This window comes from Mus musculus, chromosome 17, assembly GCF_000001635.26.
Source record: "Mus musculus strain C57BL/6J chromosome 17, GRCm38.p6 C57BL/6J".
Lineage (NCBI taxonomy): Eukaryota > Metazoa > Chordata > Mammalia > Rodentia > Muridae > Mus > Mus musculus.
The window spans coordinates 45,239,803-45,264,660 of record NC_000083.6 but is presented as its reverse complement, the minus strand read 5'-3'; the positions used below and the strand labels follow the sequence as shown (position 1 = coordinate 45,264,660).

At 48.4% G+C, this 24,858-nt stretch overlaps 1 long non-coding RNA gene across 3 annotated transcripts; it reads left to right on the top strand.

Annotated features, from left to right (window-relative positions):
- The first annotated feature begins 1,280 nt into the window (after nt 1-1,280).
- On the top strand, nt 1,281-12,031 carry Gm41582. Of its 3 annotated transcripts, none has more exons than XR_876811.1 (3): nt 1,281-1,699; nt 10,740-10,899; nt 11,787-12,031. It is a non-coding gene; the product is annotated as a predicted gene, 41582 (long non-coding RNA). The 3 variants fall into 3 exon arrangements; XR_876813.3 differs by lacking the exon at nt 11,787-12,031 and adding an exon at nt 11,542-11,671; XR_876812.2 differs by lacking the exon at nt 11,787-12,031 and adding an exon at nt 11,476-11,538.
- Nucleotides 12,032-24,858: the final 12,827 nt, after the last annotated feature.

Below are 24,858 nucleotides of genomic sequence, written 5' to 3'. Positions count from 1 at the left end.
TTGCTGGAGCCCTTCAGACCACCCACGGTGCTTCTCCTCCCATGTGGGAGAGCAGTATTTCCCAATGTTCGTTGGTCTGTGAAATGCTTTTGAATTGTGACCGTTATGGCTGTGGACATGTGGGAAAATGACCCCTGTGGATCTAGGCACACTCTAGGGTCAGGTGTTTGGTGTTACTGTACCTCTGAAGCACACACCTTACACACACACACACCTTACACACACACACACCTTACACACACACACACCTTACACACTCACACTCACACACACACACACACACACAAACACTCATAACATACTCCATCACGCATCTTTCTGTAAACTTCCCACCATCTCTACTCAACCCTTAAGCCAAACTTGGTCCCATAGAGTAAGGACAATCCCGAAGTGAGACTGTAGGGAGCATGTCTTTGATAGGAAAAGTTAGGCTGTCCCTTGGGCATTACTGTCACATAGAGATCAAATACAGGAAGCTATAACAGAGCTGTTGTCTGTCCCGGATTAATTTAGTTTTTTATTTGAAAATTTTATTTTATTTTAAATTATGCATGTGGGTGTGTGCCTGTGTATGTAAATGTGAGTACAGGTGGCTTTGAGCATTCGAAGAGGACACCCGATCCCCTGGAGCTGGAGTTAGAGTTGGTTGTGAGCCTTCCAAGGTGATGCTAGGAACTACATCTGGGTCCTCGGTGCTGAGCCCTCTCATCAGCTCGTACCGTTCCCCACTCCTGGAGGCAATTTTATTCTTTCTTTTAATGTTCATTTTAGAAAGGCTGCAGCAATTTCCAAATCTTTTAAAAACCTTAGGCCAAAAGAAGCCTTGTCTAACTAATAAGAAAACTGAACCATTTTATTTTTTTTACGTAGTCATAATGTGGGACTACTAGCCTGATACTATTATTTGCTATTGTTGATAAATGTGCCAAAATACGTATCTTCTCCTAAGTAGTAGTGAGGTTCCATTATGGAAGTGAAAAAAACCAGAGGTGTAGAGACATCAAATGACTTATGAAAGTCTGGATCAAGGCACCCGGGGCTGATGCTGCGTCCTGTTCTTCAAGCACCCTGGAGTGACCGAGGTAATAGTGGAGGGTCAGTAACTAGACTCTCTGGCCCTGCTGGGTTCTGTCATTGTATGGAATATGGGACAGTGTGCACTAGCCGTGGTTTTAGTTCCCAAATTCACTCCTGTGCGTGTCACTCACCCAGAGGCCCCTGTATCTAAGTCCATCCCAGTCAACAGGTGTAAACAGTCACGGTTACCTTGGTTACCAGGGCTCTGCTTATGGGGAAGGATGTTGATCTGAGTCTCAGAGACCACCCAGCTTCATCTCTATGGTGTTCTTTTGCTTTGGAAAATGGCAGCAGCCCCTTCCATTGTTGATATGGGGTTGTGTTTGGTACACCAGGGGCCATCCCAGGGACTGCCAGAAAGAGCCACGATCCTGCTGCCACCATTAAGGTTCTCTCTAGAACTGTCACCCCCCAACTCACTTAATGGATCCAGCTGTGGCCCTTTTCTTCATTTCCAAGGTGCTTCCTCCACTGACAAGAGCCTGCCCTCCTGTTCCTGCTCCTCCTTATATGGGGCAGAAGTGGCTCAGCTCTCTCCTACCCTGAGAGCTTCCAGGGATTGTAATCTCAGCGCCTGAGAGGTGAAGGAGGAGAATCGGGAATTCAAGGTCATCCTCACAGGGTGAGTGAGTTTGAGGTCAGCCTAGGATGTGCGAGATGCTGAGTCCAAAAAAAGAAAGACAGTATTAGAAGTTCTGTTACAAATATGGCTACCTCTTACACCTTCCCAGTGCACACTTGCTGGCTCTGTGGACCTCCCCCAGTCACAAGTTCTCTACTGTTACACCGTTAAAGCTCAAAGTTGCTTTTGCCATATTTTCTCTTTCCTCATTCTTGTGTGTGTGTGCACGCACGAGTGTGTGCATATGTGTGTGTGTGTGTGTGTGTGTGTGTGTGTGTGTGTGTATGCACTACAGTGCATTCCTCCTTGACCCAAACTCTTGTTCTCATCCTGTAGGCACTTTGTTAGTTGAGCCATTTCCTAGCCTCACTTCATTTTTGAAACTCTGGCAAAGCCCAGCGGGCTTTCTCAGTCTATCAGCCATAGCTCTTGGCCTCTTATGTTCTCTTCCTCACCATCTCTCTGACTGCATTCCATATAATTTCTCCAGTTCTTTCCATGATCCCCCGAGTCTCTGGCAAGCAGTTCTCAGTTAAGCATATCCATTGAAGTCTCAATTTCCGTTTTATTTTACTTCCAGGGTTTCAGAGGCTGAAGACGGAGCTCAGCTGGTAGAGCACTTTTCTAACATATAGGAGAATCCTAGACCCCAGGCTTGATCTCCAGCATCACATTAACTGAGTATAGTGCTGTGTGCCTATGATCTTAGCACTCAGGATGTGGGAGCAGGAGGGTTAGGAGTTCAAGTTTACCTTCCGTCGTTGAGTAAATTCAAGGTTGTCTTGAGATGTTTGACACCCTGTCTCAGAAAAACAAAACCAACCAAACAACCAGACAACCCAATCAACTAACCAATCAAACAAAAAGCCCCACCAAAACTAACAAAGAAAAAGCAGGGACTCAAAGATTTAGTTTTTTATGCATTCTTTTTACTTGTAACTTAAGAATACCCTCCCACTTATAGAAAGCAGACGTATTCTGTAGAAGATAATTGAAAGAATTAATCGTCTTTGCAGAATGTACTGTCTGTCATTGTTACCCAATGCCCACATCTATGACACAGAAATGATGTCAGCTTTTTTACACCATTCCTATAAGGACTGAACATAGTGCCAGCAAAGTTCCCATCTGAGGAGCTGGTTTGCACAGGGAGTTATCTAAGAAGCAGCCACCATTCTCCGAGTTGAAGTTAGCATGGTTGGAGGATTCTCTTGTGAAACTCCCACCGGGACCAGAGTCAACAAATTAAGAAGGAAGGAAGGAAAAAAATGGAACCGGGCAGAAACATGTGACATAATTCCATGGGGTCTTGCAGTTACCTGTTGTCCTTTGAGACGTTCATCCTATGCATGTCCGTCTGTAAGAATCTTGTGAAGTTCATTGTTAGTGCAGAGTTAAACTCACTAAAAGCCGTATGAGGAAACGCCCCGGCCAAGGTTTGCAGGGCCTGGCTCCTTAGGGGTCTCCACCCTTAGTTGCCTGAGTTCCCTTTTCTCTGTTGACACTGAAAGATTATTTTCTTTTCTGTACTGAGTCTGAGGACTTTGGGCCTGTCCTGGGTCTTTGGTCATCCGAGGCAGGCTTCCTGTGGCCAGGAGAGGGAAGTTGGGCAGTTGTGCTGGACCTGGAAATCTTTCTAGGTCCTAGGATAGGAGAGGAGGGAGTCTATACTCAACTCAGCCTATGGAAACTTCTGGAGAAATGACAGTAGGGAGAAGGCAGGCTTCTGGGAAGCTTGTGTGGCACCTGAGTGCTGCTAGCAGGCATTCTCAGAGTGATAACAGCCTTAGAAGTAAGGACAAAGGAGGGACACCTGATGGGACAATTGGATATGACCCAAGGTGGCAATGGCTTCTCACTTTGCTGAAGGGTCAGATTTGTGTCAGTATGAGTTGGCCCTCTATGGTCTATTTAAAATTTTATTTAAGGGCTGTCTTTACTGTTTGTGTGTAAGCATGTGTATGTGTGTGAGCGCATATGTTTGCATCCTTGTGGATGCTAAAGAACAACCTTCATACTGTTCTTCTAGCTGCCTCCTAAAGATGTTCCTCCAGGTCCCACGGAGGCCTTGGCCCAGCCTGCTGGTGGACAAAATTCAGTCCATAGGGGCTGCCTGTTGCCCATCTGGCATGAGGACACAAGCTCTCTGTGTTCCCTTCTTAACAGGGAGCTCAGCGGAAGAAGGACTCCCCCACTCCCCGTCCCTCTCCCCACCAGCACTGCCAGGGTCGGTCCTTCCCAATCTCGTCACCACGGTGGTTTCCGGAGCTGGCCTGTGGACAGTGTGTTTGCATCACAGCCTCTTCTCGGACTTTCTCACCCTCCTTCCTCTGATGGTCTGACTCCCAGGATCCACATCTGGTTCATTTTGGTATTAAAAAAAAAAGCTTTCTTGGCTAGAGGTTCCCACTTCCAGGAAGGCTCTCCCAGCAGCGTGGGAGTCAGGCTGACCAGGGGGCCAGTGGTTGGTCATCTGCTCCTCTCCTCCAGCCTCCCCCGCTCCAGAACACATTTCTCTTGACTCGCCTCTTCTTCCAGTGGTTGTGCTTGTCCTGACCAGCTAGACCATGTGGGAAGATGTCTTGGAGAAACCCCTAGCTCCCAGCCAGCTGGAAGGAACCTTATCTGCCTAAATCCCAAGCTCTATTGTGATCCTCGAGAGAGTGGTGGGCCTCAGTGTTACTTTCTTAACTACACTGTGACCTTGATTCTCCCAGGTTTTTACAAAGTAGAATTGACTTGAAATTGAGCATCCTTGTTCCCATATGGTGGGTGCTCTCCCGAGGGCCCCGGATGCAGGGCTTCCTGACTCTGGACCACTGCTGAGAGAGCTGCTATCCAAACGTGGTAGCTTAATTTTATATATACTAGGATGCAAGTGTCGAGCCATGTGGGCGAACTTTATTCTGGGCGCGTACATGAGCATGTTTCTAGATGAGTTTGACATTCAACTGCATGGAATGAATGAAGGGAATTGCCCTCTCCAGCATGATGGTCCCATCCCATCAGCTGAAGCCTTGGAGAGAGCGAGGCAGACATGAGGGAGTTAGCTCTTCTTACCTTTCTGCACCCAGACACTGAAACGGACTCTTCTTGGGTCTCACATCTTCTGGCCTTTGGACTGTTATGGTTTGAATCTGAAATGTCTCTCCTAGACTTATGGTGTGTGTGTATATATACATGTGCATGCTGTGTGTGTGAGAATGTGTGTGTGTAGGTATAGTATGTAGGTGTGGTGTGTAGGGGTGATGTGTATGTGTGTATAAGTGTGGTGTGTGTGTAGATATGGAGTATGTGTGTGTCTGTATGTGTGTAGGTGTGGTGATGTATGTCTCTCTCTCTCTGTGTGTGTGTGTGTGTGTGTGTGTGTGAGAAAGAGAGAGAGAGAGAGAGAGAGAGAGAGAGAGAGAGAGAGAGAATGTGTGTGTAGGTATAGTATGTAGGTGTGGTGTGTAGGTGATGTGTATGTGTGTATAAGTGTGGTGTGTGTATAGATATGGAGTATGTGTGTGTCTATATGTGTGTAGGTATAGTGTGTAGGTGTGGTGATGTCTGTCTGTCTGTGTGTGTGTGTGTGTGTGTGTGTGAGAGAGAGAGAGAGAGAGGGAGAGAGAGAGAGAGAGAGAGAGAATGTGTGTGTGTGGGTGTGTATGGAAGCCAGAGGACAGCCCTAGCTGTTGATCCTCAGGTGCCATCCACGTTGGCTTTGAGGCAGGATAGACTATTAGACCAGAGAGCCCCAGGGATCCATCTGGTCCTCTCTCCATAGTGAGTGTCACCACACTTGACTTGACACACTCCTACATGGGTCTGCCGATCAGGCTCAGGTCTCCATGCTTCCGAGGCAAGGGCTTTACCGACTGAGCCATCTGCTCAGCCCAGGCTCATGATTTGTACCCCAGCTACTAGAAGTATTCCAGGAGCCTTTACCCTCAGGATCTGGGGTCCGGCTGGCAGAACTGGGGAAGGAGCCTGAAGATAGTGCCCCTCTCCAGCCGCTCGCTCTGTGTTCTGCACTTCCTGTCTGGCCTCGATGCGACCAATCCTCACCACACACTCGTGCAGCAGCTATGAGTGGAGCTGCCCACCATAGATGGAAACCATGAGCCCAAATCAACCTTTCCTCCTTTACGGTGTATTGTGGGCTGCTGCGTGCTGAAACTTAAACCATCATCCCGCTGGGGTCTCCAGCTTGCTGGCTGCAGAGCTGGGCCTGCTCTCCCCAGACCTATACTTGTTGGTTCTGTGCCTTGGGAGTTTCTGTGCCATAATCCTCAGATCCTCAGCCTAGGCCCCACTCACTTCTCCCTTTAGCCTGGGAGCCTTAGGTGCAGATTCCTAGTCTCTGCCTCTTCCTTACAGGCTGCATAGCTCTGTTTTTTTCACTTACTGTCCCCTCCTTGTGGCATTCGTGACCAACTGAAAACCAAAACCCCAATCTCCTCATTCCTTTCTCTGTCCCACAAATCAGCCCCTCACACCCCACCCCCCCAGTCCAGGATCTATCCACTAATCAAAATGAAAACCTAAAATGGGTTGTCTGAGTAGCCACCACCTTGGGTCCTCACGGAGTCTAAACCGCCCATGACTCCATGGTGATATCAATAAATCGAATGAATGAAGTCGTGTGGACACCCTCTCCTGGAGAAAGAGCTGTGTCTCTCCTTCTCTGAAGCATGGAAAGAGTGGGCTCACTTGTCATGGAGAAATTTGCAAGCCCTCCCATGGCTGGGGTGATGTCACCAGCAATAAGTCACTCCTGTAGCAAAGGCTCCCTGGCAGGAAGCCATGAGAGAGATAGTTTATCTCTGAGGTTTCCCCCAAACCCATAGCCCCAGCCGAATTCTGAGAAAACATCACATCCAATTGAGGGGCGTTTTGTAAAAATACCTGACTGGGACTCTTCAGAAGTCCATAAAAAACAAAGGAAGGCGTATGTTTGTGTGTGTGTGTGTGTGTGTGTGTGTGTGTAGCCTAGGGAGTCCCGATGAAGCTCTGAAAGATGATACTGAGCTTGGGTCTCAGCAGCAGAAGAAAGACATGGGGGTTGGGGGCTCTGCTGAAATCCCAGTGAAGCCTGGAATTTAGTTAACAGAGATGTACCAATGGTTTTTCCTTTTGACAATTGTACCACAGAAATGTAAGACAGTAACATTAGGGGAAAGGAACTGGTTGAGAGGAGACAGGGCAAGTGCCCAACTGTCTTTACATATTCTTAGTGAGCCTCAAGCAATCAGTAAACAAAGAATTTGCTTTAAAAAAAAAAAAAAAAGAGGAGGCAGTCTAACCCTGAATCTGTCTTCTCCTCCAACTCATCGCCTCTGCCTTCTTCTCCCTTCTCTTTTTCCCAACCTCCTCTTCTTCTCTGAGTGTGTGCAGTATGCTTGTATTGGGGGGGGGGCACTGCACATGTGTGTAGGTATACATGAAAAGTCGGAAGTTAATATAGAGTGTACTTCTTTATTTCTCATATTATATACAAAGGCAGGTCTCTCAGCTGAACCCACAGTTTGAACCCACAGTTTGCTATTTTGGTTAGTGTAGAGCGCCGTCTCGCCCCGTTCCTGCCTCCTGAGCCCACGGGACTACAAGCTGGTTGCCCCACACCCTCAGCATTTAAATGGGTGTGAGGGTCCCAAGTCCCATCCACGCTTGTGTGGCAAGCCTTCCTAGCTGAGCCTACTTCCCAGCCTCCTCTTGATTCACAACTAGTGAATAAACACAATCTCCTAGTAGCAGGATTCACTGAAACATAAAGAATACTCTCAGAGTCAAAAAACTGGTTATTAGGGTCCACATTTCAGAACCACCCAGTATGTGCCAGGCTTGGCCTTTACTGTACTTTAATGTTAAACATTACCGTTTGAATCTGAAATGTCCCCATAGGCTCAGAGCTTGATAGCTGGTGGCACTGTTTCAGAACCTTTAAGTAGGCGGGGCTTAGTTGGAGGAAGTAGATTACTGGGGGTGAGGGGGGGGGGCAGATTCTTAGGGATGTGATGTCCCTGCCCACTTCCTGTCTGGATCTCTGATGCCAGGCCTGTTGTGATGTGAAGAGGCCTAATGCTTCCAGGAGAGAAGATGCCATGCCTCTCTGCTGTCACAGACTGCAACGTGCAGTGCTAAGACGAAGCACATAAGCCTTTAAGTAGTTTCTATCAGGGACTATGGTCATAGTTGGGCAAAAATTAATAATACTCTGAGTGACCAAACTTAATCTTCGAGACAGGCATTGAGATAGGCCTTGGCAGACACTTTTTACACATGAAGAAACTGAGGCACGTGGAAACCTTTTTAAGGGTGTTGGCTGGGATGGAGAGTAGCTGACAGGGCTAAGAAATCCAAGAAAGGTTTATAAGTATCTGTGACCCATGCACAAACTGACCTTCTTGTTGGGGACATTCCTGCTTGTATGTAAACGCCTTCTGATTCTTACCAGAACATGTTAGTGTGCCTTCCATGTTAGTTCTAAGGACCCATGGCAATTTTTCTTAATTGGTCTATGCAGTCCTTCTCCACCAAGTGTGATTTTGCACCCCAGGGGACATTTAGCAAAATCTGGAGACACTTTTGGTTGTCAGAGCTAGGAAGCGAGTCAGGCATACCCATGGCATCTGATGAGGAGAAGCCAGGGAAAGGACACACCCTACGGTGCACAGAGCAGCCTCCCCGGCACAAAGTTGTTGACTATAAACCTTAATAGCATTGAGTGGAAACCCTGCTGTTAGGTATCCTGTGGCAGAATAGCAGATCCCTAAAGCAGCTCTGTCACGTGTCATCAATGTGCCTCTCAGACCTGTTCTTTCTCTCTTTGGCTCAGTTCTTCCCGGCTCTCATCTCTCAGTCTTGCATCAATCACTTCTTGTTGGGTGCCACCCTAGTTTCATTGCTGTTGCTGTGGTAAAATACCCAGAAAAGGGCAATGTAAGAGAAGAAAGGTTTACTTTAGCTCATAATTCCAGATTATAGTCTGTTATAGCTCAGACGTCAAGGTGTCAAGTCACATCCACAAAAACAGAGAGAAGTAAATGTAAGTGTGGTTAATGTTGGGCTAGCCTTCTCTAGTTAGTGCAGGTCCCTACACAGTGCAGGGACCCTTGCCTAGGGAATGATGCTGCCCAAAGTGGGCTGGCGTTTCCCACATCAACTGGTAGTCAAGGTAATCCCACATCTATGCTCACAGACCAACCTGATCTATAAACCCCTCATTTCAACTCTCTGCATCCAAGTTGACAATAGAGCTAATTATCACAGGTCCAGTCTCCTCAGAGGACACTGCACCTCTCAGAAAAGCACCTTTTGTCATCTTCCCCTGTATACAGCTTACCTCACCTGCTAGTAGTACCTCATGCTTCCTGACTGAATTGTGGGTGCCTGGAGTGCCATGGTGCAATCAATTTGTATATTGTCCTTGTCCTGTGTATGTGAGCAGAGACCAGAAGGCCACATCCCCAACCATTCACTGCAACACTATAGCCCTGATCCCCTCAGCCTTGGCCTGCACAGCTTAACCATTTAGGAACTCTGAACAAGTATAAAAGTCCCAATTCCTTTTCAGGAATTGGGACTAGTCTATTATATAAGTTCTGAATTTCAACATCAGACAAACAAACAAACAAACAAACACCAACACCAAAACACTAAAAAGTCCTTTAATCTTCTAATTTCTAGTCAGGGAGGAAACCCCTGTATTAATCAATCCTTGCAATTCTTATGATAAGGTGTGGTGACAAATTTGCATAAAAGAAAAGGTCACGTCTGCGCATCTTCTCTAATCTGAGGCCTCTCATACTGTAGTGTGTCTGCAGATCGCCTGGGGTCGGGTTAAAATGTGGATTTGGATTCGGTAGTTCTGGCAGTGAGACTTGAACTGCTGGGGTCTGGCTCAGCCATAAGCGTGCTTGCTGTTCTTGCAGAGAACTTAACTTTGGTTGCCAGCAGTCATGACAAGTGGCTCACAACCCTTATAACTTCAGTGCTAGGAGATCCATGACCTTCTTCTGGCCACTGTGGACACTGCATTCATGAGCACATACCCCGTTCCCCCCACATATGCACATAACTAAAAATAAATCCTAAAAACATTAAATCGACCTGAACTGCTGCCTCAGTATCTGGAGCTGCCACCCTTTCTCCCTAAGTTCCGCTTGGGAATTAACCTTCATCGAGCACCCCGCCACCTTCTTCCAAGAGCCATATCAGCTGGCTCAAATACAGCTGAAATGAACAGCAAGTTCAAAATAGAAATGGCAAGCGTCAGGAAACAAACAAACAAGCTCACGAAAACCCCAAGGAATAAAGATGAAGAGTCCGAAGCCAACCATAAGTTCAAAGCTGCAAGCCAAGCCCCAGGAACTGCAGATCGCTCTGGGTTTAACGGTCTTGATGGGATGTCCGTTAGAATGTCAGCTAAGATCCATCGGGGTGCAATTTCCTCCCACAGACCAGGGACCCCATTTGTGCTGTGCTGGCTCTGCTCTCCATCAATGGGATTCACACACCTGGAGCTGTGTGTGGAACTGGTCCTGTCACATTTCACTTCCTACACCTGACATATTTAATGCTTAGTTTTCAAATAAACGAAATCCCTGTTTAATGCTGGCTTGGAAAGATGCAGTCGGCTAAGGGATTCCCACCCCCACCCCATGGGTAGTATTGCCTATATATGAGGTGACTTGTCAAACCTAGCAGCCTCCTGAAGAGGGTGGAGTGGCCAGGGACTCCCAGGAGCTAGGGGTACAAGATGATAGAATTTTAATAAAGCAACTTTAACAATAAATGTATACAGCTGGGTTTCTTTCTCTGGTTGCTTTGGGGGAAAAGTACCTGATAAAAGAAAGTGGTTTTAAAGTATGTGGTTTATCATGGAAGACAGGTCTTGGTGGCTGCAGGGTGAGGTGGCTGGTCATAGTGCCCTGGAAATCGGGAACAGCGAGAGATGAATGCCAGGTCCCAGCTCACTGTCCCCCTTTTATTTGCTCTGGGACCCAGGCCCATTGGGTGGTGGCACTCACAATCAGTGTGAATCTTTCTTCCTCAGGAGATACTCTCAGACACATCCCGAAGTGTGTCTTTTAGGTGACTCTAAATTCTGTCAAGTTGATAAGGAAGACACGCCCTCGCAGCGAGCAGATTCAGTTTGAAAAGGCTCCCGGGAAGAACAAGCATGCAGGCCGTTGGAAATGCATTCCAGCATTGAGGTGAGAGGAACTTCTAGAAGGCACAGGATCTGCATGGCTAACTTCATCACCATGTACTACTGGGGAAGGATGTGCAGGGCTGGACTTTGTAAGGTGCACCTGTGAAGTACGTGGCTGAACGTTAGGGGTCACCACCTGCCCTTTACCAGTGAGCCACCCGGCTGTGTGCTGGGGCAGGCACACCCCACGGCTCCTGGGTTGGACCAGAGCTAAAGTTCCAGGAACAGTGAGGGAAACCCATCTTGATCCCCATGGTGGGGACCCATATGTGGGATAGGTGGGCTCTTGAACTCTCAGTACACAGGCTGGGGCAGCATCCAAGGATGAGGGAGACCATGCTCGAAGAATCCTGCACTCTGTTTCCTAGGACTTTCCTTTGCTAGGACTTGGTTCAGCCCAGTACTCACCATAGCTGTAAAGAGCTGAATACTTAGAAAAGAAAACAAAGAAACCGAAAGAAATAATTGTAGTTCAGGGTGGGGGTGGGGGTGGGGGGAGATTGTTTTCAAGATCTCAGTTCAAACTCGGGGTTCAGGACTCTCGCTCACCTAAGCTGGTTCTCTGAGCCTTGTGCAGTGGTCATCAGGATGTCAGCACTGAATGCTTGGCCTGTCTCTTTCTCCTCTGAAACCACCCGAGCAGCTGCTGACTGGAGGACAGAACGGAGGGGCCTTCTCAGAATTCCTGCCCCTCCCTCAACAGACACAACAGTGAACCCTGTGAAAAGCACTTACATTCACGATCTGTTTATAAATTTACTGACATTGATTTATGACCCTTGGTTGGATCCAGTGTTAGTTTCTTCGTGGTATTTCTTTCTTGGGGGGGGGGGGGCGGCGTAAAAAAAAGTGTTAATGTTATGGTTCACGTTCATGTTCTTAATATAGCCACATGCCAGGAGCTACCCGGAAGACATCTGGGAACACAATCAATGACCCACTGGCAGGAATCCAGACTTGATTGATGCTGGGGTCTGCAGCTGGTGTGAAGACTTGATTCTGGTTGGGTCGGAGACAGAGACAGACTAGAAGAATCTACCCATGGCATCTTCAAGTCCAAGGGGATGTCGAGAGAGGCAGGGTTTGGATCCCATCTGCCCGTTTCTGCCGCTTAGGCGCGTGTCTGAGACATACCAGCCTGTTTTTTTTTTTTTTTGTTTGTTTGTTTTTTATTTTTTCATCAAGGCATGGCCATTGCTATTGGGCTGGAGCAGTCATCTTCGTGAGGGTCCTACTGACTGAGACCTGAGACTCTACCACAGTGGGTGCCTGCCACCTGGATGAAGACTGCCACACGCTGGGCATGCCTGTCTTACAGTACTTTCCAAATGCAAACAGAAATGGTTGTCCTCCAGGATTATTAGCCGGTTCCGCCCAAGGTTGAAAATGGAAATACATTCGTTGTAGGCTTCCTTAATAAGAGTGAGGGTTTAGGGTCACCACACAGAGCCCAGACTCTTCCTACCTATGCACACAGGGCATGGGAAGTAAGAACAGGAAGCTCACCCATCCCTCGATCACTCTCCGTGTCCTTACACACACCAAGGAGAAGAGATGCGACTGCTCTCTAACTTAATTACCACCTCCATCATCTGTCTCCTTACATCTGCCGTAGACAGAACAGCTAATATTTATCAAATATCCTCAGTGGTCAGGAACTTGGAGGGACCTACTTCATGGTAAGCCTCTAAAGCAAATATGTTCCCATATCGCAGACAAAGAAACTGAGGCTTGGAGAGGTAAAGGTAGCTTGCCCTTGGCTGCACAGACGATCCAGTAAAGGCAGAATCCTAGCCTGACTTTTATCCAGTCCCTTATGTCTGACCCTCCTGTTTGTCCATTTGTCTGTTATTGATTTATCAGCCATCTATACGTCATCCGTCCATGACTCATATGTTATTGGCCATCCGTCTGTCCTTCCAGCAAAGCCCTACAACTGGCTGGGAACCATCAGAGCTCAGAACACATTACATCCTTAGAGCTGTAAGACAGACAGACAGACAGACAGACAGACAGACAGACAGACAGACAGACAGACAAACTCCACCTTTTCCCCCACAGCCCTTCCTGGATCCAGCTGGAGTCTTCCCGCAGGGACCCCTGTAAACAGCAGGTGGCGCTCGAGTTGGGCGTAAGGCTGGGTCGAATGGAGCCTGATTTCTGAGTGGGCACAACAGCCATTTCAACCATGCCAGTGGGTAACCGTGGCGACCAGCGTGGAGGGGGAGTTTGATGCTTGCTGTAGGTGGCCTTTGGGCGGGATTCAATGTGAGGCCTCCGGTCTCCACACCGTGGCCGCGGATCTCTGCCAGGGCCAACAGGACAAGAAGGGGCGAGGCAGACTCCTGTCCCCGCTTTGCCTCCAGGGTGAACACTGATCCTCGGATGTGGACCCCAGCGGGGAAGACAAAGACTGGTGGTCGGGGCCAGGCCTTCTGTACCTTCAGCTCTCTGGGAGAAGAATGTCTTGTCCAGTTGGTTCCTCCCTATCTCCACCTTCACTGACCAGAGCCATCTGTCTTCCTAGGAGTAATCAACTGTAGGCATCCCACCTGTCCCCAGAAGTCCTTCCAAATACGAGGCATTTCTGTTCTGAATACAGCATCCCCTACGTGGGTCCTCTCAGCCACAAGCCAGACCAGGCTGTGTTGGGCTAACTCAGATCCTAGGACCACCTTGCCGAATCTCATCTCCTTCCCACACAGGGTTGCCCAGGGAAAGAATCCGCCTATTGTCTGAATTCTCTCTGTCTTGGCCTTCCTATTTTCCCTCCATCTCCACACCCTGGCTTAGAGACCAAACCTTCTAGACCCGTAGACAGAAGCCAGCTTCACTCAGAAGGTCACGAATTACTCAACTACGGGAAGGAATGGGGGGTGGGGGAAGCACCAAAAAAAAAAAAATGTCGTTTAAAGTTAATTACTGCCGGTGCTGCTACTAATTGAAACGGCTCAGTTGCTTTCCACGTGTGTACCTGTGTGTGTGCCTGTTTCAAAAGGGATATTGCTCAGTTTCAGCCGAGCTCCATCACAACTTAACGATCTGGAAAATCTCAGTCTAATAAACAAAGTTGGCTTTTAGTTCTACAGGAACAACAAGCCTTACCTGTGTCTGCGCATGCGTGTGGCCCACACGCCTGTGCAAGCACACACTTGTGCACACACAGACACACCAGAGCAAAACCACCAGAGCCTCAGCCCTTCTGCCCTTGCTTTTCCCTTCGTAGCTCAAATTAAAATAGTCTCCGTCTTGAGCTGTCTTTTCCTCTTTTTTTTAAATTAAATTTATTTTTAACAGCAAACTCAAAAAATAAAATAAAATAAACACACCCCTCTGTGCCACTCCTAGGCCAGGTGCAGCCAGGGGCAAATTTTTACAGCTGAATTACACGACCTGAGAGCACAGGGCACATAATGAGGACATTGAGAGACTCCTGTGTCCAGTGCGTGACCGGTGCTGGTGTAATAACATCTCTGGAGACAGCAGTGGCCCCAGCCGCAGCGGGTGGGGCCTGGAGCCCTTACTCAGCAGGAGGACTCCTATATACTTTGGATCTCTTTCCCGAACCTAAACATTATTGCTAAGAAAGGGATAACAGTGTGAGAGCCTATCGCCTGCCAGCTGGGCTCACACATTTCTACGTATGTGAGTTTCCACCCAGGGCTACAGAGAACACGCCAGATCCTACATGGCCTGTTGCGGAAAGACTGCTCAAGCTCTGGAAACGTTTGGTTCTGGAGCGGAGCAGGCATCGTGGTGGGATGGAGGTCGGCCCTCAACAAGCTGAGCTCCATTGCCTAAGAACCCCAGAGGCAGGCGTTGAGAGACTAGTGAGCCCAGTTCCCTTGTAATAGACCACTGTCAACCATCCTGGAAAGCCCCAGTGTTGGGGGACCCAGACCAGAGTCCCCCAACCTCACCTGTCTGTAACCACGTCAGGAGCCTGGAGAAAAGGCCAAGCTGTCTACCCGCAGGGACCATAGCAACTGAGATGGTTCTAGAAGAGAGTCCTTCTTAGAGAATATTTTTGTGGGTAAACTTCACACAGCATGAAATTATCACTATAAATATCAAATGAGTGCTAATATTAATTATTTTATTTGTTAGGGATAGTTTCTAGGGAAAATATTAATAATGGTTATTAGTAATATAGAAATCATTTTATCATATCAATTAGCAATCAAGAAAATGTCCCACAGACATTCACAGGCTCATCTGAAGGTATCCCAAATTGACAGCCGGGATTAGCCGTTACCAATCCAACCCCCAACCCCCACAGCCTGGCTGGCCTTGTCATTCATGGGGCCTTTGAGTGGCACCTGGCTTGCTGGTATGTTTCCTTAGATTCTTCTCTCCCTGCACAAATCACAAGCCCCTTAAGTCATGTGAGTGGTGGGGTGGAGTGGGGGTGGGTCTGTGAGGGTTCCAGATTCTTCGCCTCAGTCCTAGCTGGTGCCATGGCATTCAGTGGGGGCAGCATCTCCGCTGAGTGTTTTCCCTGCGGTTGCTGCTATTGCTGCTACTGTAGCTGCTGCTGCTGCTGCTGCTGCTGCTCCTCCTCCTCCTCCTCCTCTTCCTCCTCCTTTTCCTCCTCTTCCTCCTCCTCTTCCTCCTCTTCCTCCTCTTCCTCCTCTTCCTCCTCCTCTTCCTCCTCTTCCTCCTCTTCCTCCTCTTCCTCCTCCTCTTCCTCCTCTTCCTCTTCCTCCTCTTCCTCCTCCTCTTGCTCCTCTTCCTCCTCCTCTTCCTCCTCCTCCTCCTCTTCCTCCCCCTCCTCCTCTTCCTCTTGCCCCTCCTCATCTTCCTCCTCCACTCCCTTCACCATCTCCATCTCCTTTTAAGACAATATCTTACTATGTAGCCTAGGCAGGCTTGAACTTAAAATTCTTTTGCTTCAGCTTCCCTATTTGGGGATAGAGATGTGCCTAGGTTGATCTCTCTCTCTCTCTCTCTCTCTGTGTGTGTGTGTGTGTGTGCCACAGCATGCAAGTCGAGGTCAGAGGACAACTTGGAGAAGTTGGCTGTCTCCAACTACGTGGGTTCTGGAGATCAAACTTGGGTCAATCGGTGGTGGCAACTGTCTTTACTACTGAGCCATTTTGCTGGCCCCCGGAGGTACTCTTAACCAGAACTCCTTTTCTGTTTTCATGTGCATGTGTCGTGTGTATATGTGTGTGTGTGTGTGTGTGCATAGTTCTGCATGTGTTGGGGTGCACATGTGTGTGCGCATACACAGAGCCCTGAGGTTAATGACAGAGATCATGTTTGTTCTTTCCATCTTATTCCTTGGAGTAGGGTCTCTCTCCATCAATCCCAGAGCCCAAGGACATGGCTAGTCTTGCCCTAGTTTTGGGGTATCTCCTGTGTTCCCTTTCCAAGGCTTTAGTTACTCATGTAGGCTTCTGAAAATCTGAATCAGATTCTCATGGTTACAAGAGAAGACCTTAGCCACTGAGATGTCTCCCTAGACTCTTAATCAGAAGTTATTTTAATGCACCAAGTTCTGGGGATGATACATACATAGGCTTGGGGCAACTGTCAGTCCCTTTGGATAGATTGTGGGTGCTGGAGTTTTCAGGGCATGGTGGGAAAGGGAGCCCAGATTATTAGCTGTGTCTGCCGTGGGCACAGAATAGCAAAAAGTGGTGAGCAGGGGGCCATAGATTTGCAGGGCTTGAGTGTATCCAACTGCTTCATCTTACAGTAGAGGAGACTAGGTGCAGAGAGGGGAAGTGACTTGATCCAAGGAAAATCAATTTCCTACCAGGACTTCCCGCCCGGGGCGATGAGCTAACACGTTGGCACCCGTCACCACGGCAGTGTGGAGCATGGGCTCCTTAAGACCGTCTTCCGCTTCCCTTTGAGGTGGTGGATTTTGACATGGGAAGACATTAAAGGGGAGGCGTGACTCAGACCTTCTGAAGCCACTAAAGAGCATATTAAGCCATCGGCAGCTTTTTCTGATTTTTGGTTTTCTTGCAGTAGTTCAACATTTCCCCCCCACCTTTTAATGTAAACACATTTTCCCTCTTTGGAGAGAGCCAAGTCCCCAGTGTATCCGTTAAAGCAGGGGTTTTTTTTTTCCTTCTCCTTCTTTTGACTTCACAACTGAAAGAGTAGAGGCAAGCAACTGAATGTCATAAGGATTCGTGCTGCCGCTTCTGAGATCAGTCCCCGGGGGTTTTAGCTGGGGCTCTGCCCTCATCATCCTTGGAAGTTGGCCACGCCCTGTCACTTTGCTTAGAGTCTTCCAGGGCTTGACTTCATTCTGAATTATTCTCCGGTCAGTTATTTAAACGTCTGTAGCGCCCAGAAGACAGCCAGCTTCTCTGGGCAGGGACCATGACTTATTCATGGTGACCTTGAACTCTGCCCATTCACGGGCGCTTGAGTTCACATATGCCTGCATGCCAAAGCCATTTGCGGTGTGCCTCCCCCCACCATGCCAGAACACATTACACGAGAGGACTTCCCGAGCCAGATGGGCCACACAGATAACGTGTGTAATGGAAATTCTCACGGAGCCATGACTCAGCCTGCTTAGCCCAATGGGACTTTTCTTTGTACGGCTTGCGGTTATTAGGGTGACAAATGGCTACCGATGCAGGGTTCCCGAGATGAGATGGGGATGCTGGAGAGAGACGTCACCAGGTTTAACACTGTGTACTTTCTTTTACTTTTTTACATTTTTAAATGCAAAACATTACAAATATCTATGCAAACAGGAATTCTAAGAGAATTCTAAGAGCACCATCTAGTCCCAATATCTTTTCATGACTGTTCTTATTTTTAAAGCATCTATTTATTTGAAAGAGAGAGAGAGAGAGAGAGAGAGAGAGAGAGAGCGTGAGTGAGCGTATGTGGAGGTCAGAGGTCACCTCTGCTGGCATCACTTTGTCTCCCTTGCTGTTTCTGTTACTTTGCTGTGTCTGTGAACCCTTCAGGAGATTCTTTCCCACCTGCCCACAGGAATGCTGGGATTACAGGTGTGTGCTGTCCGGCATTTTGCTTGGGTTCCTGGCATGGAGCATAGCAGCCAGGTTTTCAGGGCAGATGCCTTTCCTTGGGAGCGGTCTTTCCAGCCCAAGGCCACCCCTAATTTTCATCCCACTCTCTGTCCCTGGCTTGGAGGGTTTGGAAGCAAAGCCTGGATGTCACCCCATGTTATCATCCATATGTGGATATATGATTGATAGTTCAGAAAGATGATGTCACCCCACGTCATCATATATGTGGATATATGATAATTCAGAAAGACGGGGAGCGTTAAGAAGATATATATAGGTCCTTGCGCTTTTAAAACTTCATAATCTTTTGCTTGCTCAAGACAGGGCTTTGTGTGGCCCAGGACATTCTCAAAGTCACTCTGGAGCCAAAGATGAAATCCTTCTGCTTCCTCTTCTCAGATGCTGAGATTTTAGGGGTGTGCCACCATGGCTAGCTTTATGGAATGCTGGGGATTGAACCCATGGCTTCATGCATGCTAAACCAACACTCCATCAACTAGGTTACACACTCAGCTCCAGGGATTCTTAAGTAGGGACAGTTTTACTCACAAGGGGGTTGTTGTCACACTGGGAGGAGGTAGCTAACACAGGCCAGATATCCTGTTATAAACATACTAGTATGCTCAGAACAGCCTCTCCAAGCCCAGCCGATAAGACTAGAAAGTCAGAGTGTGCCAGGGTCTGTAGAGAAGAAGGTCCGCTAGAGGTTTTACATGATTAGTGTGGGACAGTGACTTTGCTGGGTCCTGTGGAGCTGTCTAGCCCAGCAGTGCTCCCCTTTCAAACCCTCTCCTCTGAACTTAGCCAGTCAGGACTTGGGGGTTGGATGACTCTTGCTTCCCCAGCATGGATCCTGGGTATCTCCCAGCCACAGGCATTTTCCTCAGGGGAGCATCCACTGCCTTCAGCTGGTGCTGCTGTTGAAGGGCTCACGGGCAAGCTATGCCCAGAGGAAAGAACGTACCACAGGACCTCACAACGCTGGCCTCTCTGCATGGCCTTTGTACATATCTACTAGGCACCTAGTGTTTAAGCAAAATTTCCATTATTTTGGTACTTTTAATTGGACACCAAGATGCTTGACATTCCCACAGACACAAGCTCTCAAAGCTTACGTGAAAGCGATGAAATGACCCTTTGAAACGATCAGAAACTCTGGAATTTGAATGTGGTCCACTCACTTAGCTCCTGGTGTCTACCTGGGGTACTTAGTGCACTCCTCACATAGCACCTCGGGTCCACTTTCCCTGGGCCCAATGATTGATGACAAAGCCACAGAGACAAAAGTAGGGGGCGAGACTCCTGCATGTCCAAGAAAGCAGTCCAGAGTTCTGAACCTTGGCTCTTAAGGCAGGGAGCCCTTCACCCAAAGGCCTGTTGAAAGTAATATGAGCAAAAGGGGCCTCTGGAGATGATACCCTCAGACCTGGCAGCTCCTGGGGTTGTCACTACCTACCATCCTTGTGATCATTGGTGGGGACACTGCCTATGCCATCGGGAGCTGGGAAAGGGGAAATGGCGTGGCGGTGACAGAGACCTGTCTGCCATCGCTTTTGCTCTCTGTACTAAAGGAACCGGGTGGGGTGAACAGGGGAACAGATAAGCCCAGCCTTACAAGGCTAATGTGAGCCAACAGGAAGGATTTATGGGGTGACGCTACTTCCATGAATGAGGGCACACAGTGCAGGTGGAGCTAATGCAGTCTGGGAAAGCTTCCAGGAGGAGCCCACAGCTGGCTGGAGCCCAAGAGGAACCGAAAGGAGCCAAGTAGACTGGGGACCCAGGACACGGCTGTCCTGACCTGCCAGGGCACAGCCGGGAAGCCGTGGGAAGCTGTGGGAAGGGTATACAGGTGGGAGGGGAGGGGGGCTGTGTTAGGAGAGAGTGCTCTCAACAACCATTCCCTGAGCTACAGGAAGCCCTGAAGACTGAGCAGGAGACAGGCATAATCAGATTTGCATTTTGAAAAGGTTATTCTGGCCAAAAGTGTCAGGAGGGGGTCACGGAGAGGCGTAAAGTGAGACTTGTTTCGAGGTTGGCAGAGACTCAGACAAGCCTGAAGTAGGGCAGACAACAAGCAAAGGAAAGGGGCCACAGGTTTTGCCACATCCCAGAAGGGCCAAGGCAGCTCTCCGTGAGGTGAGAAATGCCAGCATTGTCAAGGCCTCTGACCGTAAGCCGTGCCCTGCGGCTCTGGTGCGGCGATTCTTCCACGTTCCCAGGGTACCTTGCGGGTTACTCTGGTTTTTCTGCCCAGTGCTTCTTTTCTTTTCTAGGGCAGGAAAGCCTCGTATGTTTTAGGAAGATTTCTATAAAGCAGTTAAAATGGCTGAGGTATGGCTCAGTAACAGTGTCCTTGCCTAAAGCATACAAGGACCTGGGCTCTATTCTCAGCGCCACAAAAAGCAACAGAAAGATCAAATAATGTATTCTTTGGGGGAGAACCTGGGATAGTGAAGCCAGTGTCCCGATTCTGAGTGGAAATCATAAGGTTCACATTCTAGCCACTGGAGACAAGGGCTCCAAAAAGGGGTCTCACTATTTCCGAGACAATTGTGGGGTGTGTGTGTGTGTGTGTGTGTGTGTGTGTGTGTGTAGTGTCTCGTCTCTGATTAACCTGCACTTAACCCGAGGATCCATGGTTAAAGGCTTTGAGATAGGACAGCGTGGGTGGCTCAGACTGCCACCCTGCCACCACAGGCAATGGGGATCTTCGTTAACATGACTTGGTGACAGCAGACACCCTAGCCAGTATGGACAAATGTGATGGTTTCCTCAGGAAGAGTGGGGCCTGGAGGGACTGCTCAGTGGTTAAGCGTGTGTCCTGCTCTTGTCCAGGACCCAAGTTCAGTTCTCCATATCCATGTCAGGAAGCTGTAATTCCAGCTCCAGATGTTCCGATTCCAGATGTCCCAACACCCTCTTTTGGCCTCCTTCAACACCTGTACTCCTGTGCACATAACCATTCACAGACACAAATGCGTGCGCATAATTTTTAAGAAACAATAAAAAATTCTAAACCTTTTAAAGGCTCATTTTAAACTTTATTATTGAAAAATAACAAAAAAAAAAAAAGAACAACGCACCAGACTATAATTAATTGTAATTATTATAATTAATAAGGCTATAAAATTTTTGTTAAAGAAAGGAAGAGTGAGCTCTCTCTCATACACATAAGTATACACTCTTTTAAAAATGTAGTGAGCAAGAGGAAAATGTCTATTTGCACATCTGGCTTGTTCTTTAAATAGCTCATTCCAAGAAAGGAATATATTCACCCTGTCTTAATTTATGTTTCTACCTTTTTCTTCCAACAGGCCTGCAGGAGGAAGGAGGGAGGGGGCTGGCCCTCGCAGGGATTCGGCAATGGCCTTGGTATGCCGCTGCCTACACAGCAGTATTTAACCCAATTACAGGATAATAAGGGCTCAGACAAATTGTCTGCAAACAGATATGTCTATGTGTAAACCCTTGACTTTGGGAACATGTGTCTGGAGCCAGAGAAAAGGGGTGTGCTTAGCGAGAGAGCGCGTCAGCTCAGAAACCCTCCCCCTAAGTGTGGACACTCTTGAGTTCTGGACAAAAGGCTCTCCAGGTTCAGACTGCATGTTTGTTCTAAAACCACACACACACACACACACACACACACACGAGCATTTTAGTACAAGATGGAAAAATCTGTATCTTAGATTGTCCTGGGGGAAGGGGGTGCTGTACCCACCCTGAGATACTGAGGGACTCTGGTTGGCTCAGTGTGGCCCTCAGGTGGACTGCCATTCCTGGGGGGGCTGCCCAGTGACTCTCCTTCCCTTCCCTCTCAGAGAGTCTCCCTGATGTGATACCGACCTCAAACCATCCCTAAAGGCAATGGGCCAGGCTGGGCAGGGAGAGGGCAGGGAGGGCCAATTACAAAGGAACGGAAGCTTGTTTCAGAGTAGGATTCTCTGCCATCAGGCATCGGATGAAGAAGAGCTCCCCGGATTAGCAGACCTTGCCTTCCATCTACTGCAAAGCAGGAGCTGAGACAAAACTATGTGTCCCACACTATTCATAAGGTCCCTTGGGGGAGTAATAGAGAACGCAACTTATGGATCTGAAGGCTGTTCTCAGAGACTTGGAACTTTTCTGAAAATGAAGGTGACTGGAGTTCATTTTTCCCTAGCCCTTCACACCTAGAGGAGAAAGAATGTACACACACACTCAATGAAAGCAGGAAGCTTGCTTGCCGTGGCGATGGTGTGGTGGTACACTCGTGTGCGTGTGTTCCTGTATGCATGTGTGCATAGGCGTGGGCAGACATCCTCTCCCATTTTGCAAATTGCTAGGGTTCTGTTTAGTTTTTTTTTTAAAGGATTTGTTTTTGTTCTGTTTATGTCTGTATGGCACACGTGTGTGTAGGGAGGGAATGGCAGGCAGTTGGGAGGCACCCGGTATGGGTGCTCTAACCATTGAGCCACCTTACTCACCCCCGTGAGTTCTACTTACTCACAGTTAGCTGATTCATGCTTGCCTGCTGGTTATTTCCATCCCACTGTCTCTTGCTGCTGCTCCATGACAACTGTCTTCTCTCCACAGTTCGCTTGTTGGTTTATCAGACATGGCTGAGAGTTACCCACATGCAGGTGGTGGAAGGCTGCTTGCGTGTCCAGAGAAAGGAGTTCTGCCAACTTCAAGGTTCTTCTGAGGCCTGATGGAAGTGGGTCCTTTTAGTGGGACCTGTTAGTGATGCCTTAGCAACATTCCCTGTAAACTCCATCTTAAATCAGGATATCTCAGCAGGGCCTGGAGCATCCAGAGAGAGTTCCAGAGAACAGGCCCCGCTGCTTCCTCTCAAAATTCCCTACTTGGGCTAGGGACATAGTGCAGCCTGTACAGCGTTGGCCTAACGTGCACAGGGCCCTAGATTTGATCCCTAATATTGTCTAAGCCAAGCGTGGTGGAACATGTGTAATACCAGCACTTAGGAGGTGGAGGCAGGAGAATCAGGGTTTCAAAGTTACAGCAAGTTCAAGGCCAGCTAGGGCTAACATCAGACCCTGTTTCCCAACAAAAAACAGAAATAAAAACCTAAAAGCAACACCCGTGCTGATCAGAGCACATTATATACAGGAACGAGACCATTGTAATGAGAAGCCGTTATTTTTCATGATTAATATACACAAATGAATTTTTTTGACTCTCCTTCTGAACTCTACCAAGACGTTCCCACCTCTTCCTGCCTGCTTCTACCATCTAATTCAAGTACCAGAGAAAGAGAAGAAAGTACAAGGGAGAGGGAGTATTACAAGGGAAGGAATAAGGGCAGAAAGAGGATGCAGAGGAAGAGGAGCCAGGGTAGAGAGGCAGAGCAGGGACAAGCCTCCTGATGCTGGGGCCTTCAGAGGCTCATCAGATGAGGGGTCAGGCTCATGGGGCTTGGGGACCTGGAGTGGCGGTTGCCTGTCTGTGCCTCAATGCCTCCATCCTTAAGCCATTTTGCTGCCTGCTCCTTCACGGCAGGGTTCAGCATTCTTTCCGCTAATCACTCATGAAAGCATAAAATTAAGACATTCTGGGAAGCTGAAAGAATCTGGTGTAAAATGTGTGTTTGGGGAATGGAAGGCATTAGAGGAATGCTTGAGTCCGCTGCTGCTCCGCTGTCTTCAACCCGTTTTCTCTCCAAATTAATGAATGAGTCACGGTTGTCTTTAGGTCTGTAAAATGCCTCTGGGAGGGAGGAGGGAGGAGGGAGGAGGGAGGAGGGAGGAGGGAGGAGGGAGGAGGGAGGAGGGAGGAGGGAGGAGGGAGGAGGGAGGAGGGAGGAGGGAGGAGGGAGAGCTGCGCTCTGACAGCCTCATGTTCTCTGCTTTGTCAGACTTTTCTGATCTGTTACTTTCTGCCTCTTCTTTCTGTCCCCAGAGAAGGGACATCTCCTGTTTATAAGCAAGTGACCCGGAGCTGAGAAGATGATTCAGTGGGTAAAGTGTCACTGAGATGTGAGCAGGAGTACAGATTCCCCTGCAAAAGCAAATTGCTCATGGCGGCTGCCTGCCAACCGGGTTCGTGGGAGGTGGGGACAGAAGTCTTGGGGTGAGGTGGATAGCCAGACCAGCCAGACTGTCAGAACTGAGGAGCCCTGGGTTCAGTGAGAGACTCTGACTCAGCATAAAAGGTAGGGAGTGGTAGGGCCTGGAGTCTGGGTATATATGCACACACACATGCATCACATACGTGTATTCACAACATACACATGTAAACATGCATGCACACCACACATATACTAGGAAAAAGCAGTTTACATGAGTATTTCCCCTGGTGTTCTCCTCCCACTAGGACGAGACTGCCCATCTGAATAAACTCAGCTAAGTTCTCAGCACCTCTGGCCAGGAAGAAGCTGAAGGACACCCCACACACCTACCTACCTACCACCCTAATACAACTAAAAAAACCCCAAATACTGCCCTCAGTACCTCAGTTTGCTGCATGCCCAGACACTCCTTGCCTTGCCATGTCTGTTCTAGGACCAAAGTTGGCTGCTGGGAACTTTGCAAGAAGGCCATGTTTGTTAATTTGCCATTTCTGGAAACATCTCACCTTTCCCTGGTGCCTTTATGAAACCACAATTGCCATCCTCCTTGGTTGGAGAGGACTGAGAAGAGGCAGGCTCTCCAGTTTGAACAGTTTGGCATAGGACAGTGTAGCCTCTTCATGAATTTGCAGTCTCTCTGAGGCCCTGAATGGTTCCTGCTTTCTGTCCCAAGCTGGTCCCTTAGGATTTCTGTGACCTCTCAGCTTCTCTGGGAACAGAGGAGAGAAGGGACCAAATTTTGATAAAATAATTAGACATATTTTATAGAACTCCTACCGTGCACTCAAGTTACACATTGAGCCCCCCACAACCCTGCTGTTGGGTCTCATTCACAGATTGTACTGAGGCTTCCAGAGGTTAGAAAGCAGGCGGAAGGGGAGGAGACATT